Below are 4383 nucleotides of genomic sequence, written 5' to 3'. Positions count from 1 at the left end.
GCTGTAATGCTGACCTCTTAGTATTTTGCAGACTTAAAAAGACATCTGGGGGAAAAAATCTGCTGTCTAAACAGTCTTGCTATTTGAAACTCTGGTGTACAAGTTTCATTTGACAAAATAAGTGTTTTCCTATTGTATGTATGATATGCACTTATTTGCAATAACTATTTGTAATAACTAACACTGTCTCTGAATTCATAAAAATTTTAATTTTTGATTGGTAGTACTATATAGACTTAGATTCTAAATTTCGTCTTAGAAATAGAAGATGAATGAATATATAATGGGCTTCCATATAGTTCTTTTGTTGTTGAACAGAGAACTAATTGCTGTTGTCTCTTTTTTATATGTCTATTTCCTATTGTACTATGTATGTCTTCTAAGGATTGATGGGTATTGGATATTGGTATGTACCTAATTGTTTAATTTTCGAGTTTTACTTTTATTGATTGTTATTGTAAAGCATTGTATCTAAAATATTGTCTATTACTTGACAGCTGTGTTTTTGTAAAGCGTGTGTGTGTGTGTGTGTGTGTGTGTGTGTGTGTGTGTGTGTGTGTGTGTGTAACACTCTACATAAATGCAACTTCTGAAAAAAGAACCTGAATAACAGTTTAGAGATTCTAGAACGTTACTCAAAGGACAAGCAGAATAGACTACTGGCATGCGTGGCCTAAGAGCCATCCCTTTTACACTTCTTAGTTGCTTAAAATTGGACCTAGGGTTTATTGGCACTGTCTTAGTTAGAGTTTCATTGCTGTGATAAGAAAACACCAGGACCAAAAGCAATTTGGAGAGGAAAGGGTTGATTTAGATTACTTACATATCCTGAATCACAGTCCATTGAAAGAACTCAGGGCAGGAGCCTGGAGGCTGGAACTGAAGCAGAGGCCATGGAGGGGAGCTGCTTACTGGCTTGCTCCTCATGGCTTGTTCAGCCTGCTTTCTTTCTTTTTTTTTTTTCCAGTTTTAATTTGAAAAAAAAAAAAACAAAAACAAAAATGAAAACAAAAAAGCTTGAAACATATACATACATTTAGGAGGACATGAAGGAAAAAGGGATGGATTGCCAATATTCATCAGCAAGTGTTATCAACAACTGGCTTTGGAATTCAATTTCTCTAATTAAACCTCAAGCTTCAAAGTTTATTTTAATTGTTTTTTTACATTTACCCGTTTGAACAACATCAACATTAAATAACTAAAACAAGATGATCTAGAAAATTGTTTGTATAGATTCCTGGCTGAAACAGCTCATGTCTAAATCTGGCACACGCATATACTCAAATATCCTCTCTGAACTTATCTGTGTACCTTATTTTCATCACTATTCATACATTTAGCAAATAAAGCATTAAAATAAGGTCAATGCTTCATATACCAAAACCATGTTCACCAAACAAGAAGTTCTTCCAGAGATGAAAAAATTTAATAATTATGGTGTTAGGAGGCATATATTTTATTATTCTTGCATGTATTTTGGACAAAAATATTGATCAGCTAATTATGCTCTTCCACACATTATATTCACTGAGTTTATGGCCACGGTTTTAGTGCAACAAAATATCTTTGAAAAGCCACTCTACAGAAATTATGGCAAGGCTCATTAAAATGCAGAGGTAAAGATTCTATCTATGTAGAAACTTAGAAAATAATGTTTGAAAATGAAGGATACTCCATCAGGATGAATAATTTTAGTATACTAAAAATATATAAGCATTTCTGAATTAGATTTACTGTCAATTTTGATGGAGTACACGTAGTGGTGATCAGTTTTGAGAGGTATTATGTTACACAAACATTATACTTGAGATTATAGTCTTAGGTAAACATTTAATACACAATGCCAAGGTAGTTTCATTTTTTTTTCTGTTTTTAATTTTTGTACCAAAAACGTCATACATTTAACGTTGACATTTCTTCTTATCTGTGTGCCTCAGACCAATAAAGTACTCTGCATTAGAATTTTAATCTTGAGACAGTAGTACAGCAGTGGAAAAATTGTAAAGCAGCTCAGATACATTGAACCCAGATTTTACATTTTCATTTGTCAGATAAGAATATAAAAAGTAAGCTCGAAATCAACTTTAAAAAGCTTATTCTTCCTCAAGAAAAAGTATGAACAATCTGAAAATGATCAACTAGTATGAATGAGACATTGTACAGAGTGAAGTCACATTAGTGGCTGTTAAACATGCCACTCCCTCCTGGAAATTACGGACCCATCTACATGGGAAACTAAATCATCTTCATTGTCATCGTAGTGCTCATCACTGACGAACTTCATCCCCATTTTTAGATCTTCATAATAATCCATTGGTCTTTCAAACCTAGTGAGATTTTCTACATTATTCCACTGAGTTTTTTCAGGCTCTTCTAAGTAGTCTTTACGTATTAGATTGTTCACTGGATTTTTGTTCTCTTTCTTTACACTGTCTGGGTAAGCATCAAGCTCATCTTGTTGAAGAACATCGATTTGCGATTCTTTTTGCATGTCTGATGGTGGAATGTAGTTTTTGGCAAAGTAGTCTCCAGGAAACGTACGTCGTCTCCTATAGCAGAATATTCCAGCCAAAACACTCACAAGCACTATGAAGAGAGCCCCACCCACTACACTAGCAATGATGATGCCAATTGTGTCATCCTTAATTGTTGCCAAAATTGACAATGGAAAAGGCAATTTTTTAGGTTCTGTTGCTAGATCCTCGATGTCAGCAGTTGAGGGATGCCACTGAGCTGTAGGCTGAAGGGTGGTGGTGGTAGGAGGATCTGAAATGTAGATGATCTTTTGATCACTTCTTTGACCAAGGGAATTTGTCACTTTACAGACATAAACGCCAGAATAATTGAAAGTCAGTGGATGGACAAAATGAAGAGTATTGTCAAAAGCCAATAAACCATCAGGCCACTGTCCATCCAACCTGCTCCACACGGACTTGAAGGGTGGAGGATTAGCATCAGCATTGCACTTGAGGTTAACACCTTTTCTTCCCACAAACCAATTTCCATCATATCCTGTAACTGAAACTTCAGGAGCATACTGTATGTCCAGTATGAAAGAGTATCGGATGTCCTTTTCTAAGGCTGGATGTTTGACGACACAAGTAATTCGCCTTCCTCTAGCAAATCTCGTGGGAAACAGCTTGTACTGGCTGACAATCGTTGCTGTTTCATTGGGAAAGGAAGTTGTAGTCGATTCCATTTCACCAAGATCACCTTCCCAGTCAATATGTGCGACTGGTTTGCCAGTGGCTGCTATGCAAATGGCTGCTACTGTTTCATTGCCTCCATCAATTAAAGAATCTGGCCCTTTGATCAGGCTCACCGTAGGTTCAACTAACACAGTCACAGTTGTAGAGGACTGGGCATTTCCAAGTGGGAATGTAACAGCTTTGCATATGTATTTCCCAGAATCTGAGAAGCCTATGTTATGCAGAGTAATTGTTGCATCATGAAGTGAATAGTTTTTAAACAAGATCCTTCCCTGATAGTCTCCTTGAACAGAGAACCCGTACTGAGGATGATGAACTGCAACAGTCTGTGTAGTTTTGCCATGTATTTTCTCCCAGGAAATCTGTGTTATGGTTTCATTCACTTCAATTAGACACTTCAATGAAACATTCTTTCCCCACACTGCTGTGACATGTGGATCCACGATAACTGATCCAGCTAAGGCACCACAGACCCGGGAGAAGAGCAGCAGGGGACTGAGCAGCAGCAGCAGCCCGGCCGCGGGAGATGAAGCCGAGGAAAGTTGTGCTTTGCCGCCTCCGGGACACAACGGGGCCGGGCCCGGGGTCCGCGCCATGCCCGCCCTGCCCCGGCCCACCCGCTCGCCCGCGCCCCGTCGCCTTAGGCTCTGGGTGGCGACGGCGGCGGCGGCCGCGGCGCGGAAGGGCCAGCGCGCGAGTCCTCAACCCTCGGCTCCTGCGCCGTCGCCGCCCGCCGCCACTCGGACGAACGCTCGCGGCTGTCTCGACTCCGCCGTCGTCGCCGACGCCACTGCCGAGGCTGAAGCGGGAGCCGCCCGCCGCCACCGCCGCCGCCACTCCCCTCCCAGCGGTCCTCGCCCGCCGCGAACTCCTGGGAATTCGGAACGCACCACCCCGCCCTGCGGGGAGGGGGGGAGCCGCCGACCCTCTCCGCCTGGACGAGCCCACCCTCCCCGCCGCCCCGCTGCCGGGACGCCCAGCCGCTCGCCGAGTCCCCTCCCACCCACCCCCTCTCAGCCTGCTTTCTTGTAGCATGTGTGACCACCAGCCCGGGGGTGGCACCAACAACCATGAGTTAGGCCTTCCTGTATTAACCACTAATTAAAAAATATATGGTAGCATTTGACTGTAATCCCAGCACTGGGAAGCTGAAGCAGGAGTATCATAAATT

General features: G+C 41.8%; 1 pseudogene across 1 annotated transcript; it reads right to left on the bottom strand.

Moving 5' to 3' along the window:
- Positions 1-1855: 1855 nt before the first annotated feature.
- On the bottom strand, positions 1856-3978 carry LOC143271029 (nectin-3 pseudogene; annotated as a pseudogene). Its single transcript, XR_013048293.1, has one exon. The product of XR_013048293.1 is annotated as a nectin-3 pseudogene (transcript).
- Between the last annotated feature and the right edge of the window lie 405 nt (positions 3979-4383).

The sequence above is a fragment of the Peromyscus maniculatus genome, chromosome X (genome assembly GCF_049852395.1).
Source record: "Peromyscus maniculatus bairdii isolate BWxNUB_F1_BW_parent chromosome X, HU_Pman_BW_mat_3.1, whole genome shotgun sequence".
Lineage (NCBI taxonomy): Eukaryota > Metazoa > Chordata > Mammalia > Rodentia > Cricetidae > Peromyscus > Peromyscus maniculatus.
Note: the sequence above shows the minus strand (reverse complement) of the source record. Positions and strands in the feature narration are given on the sequence as shown.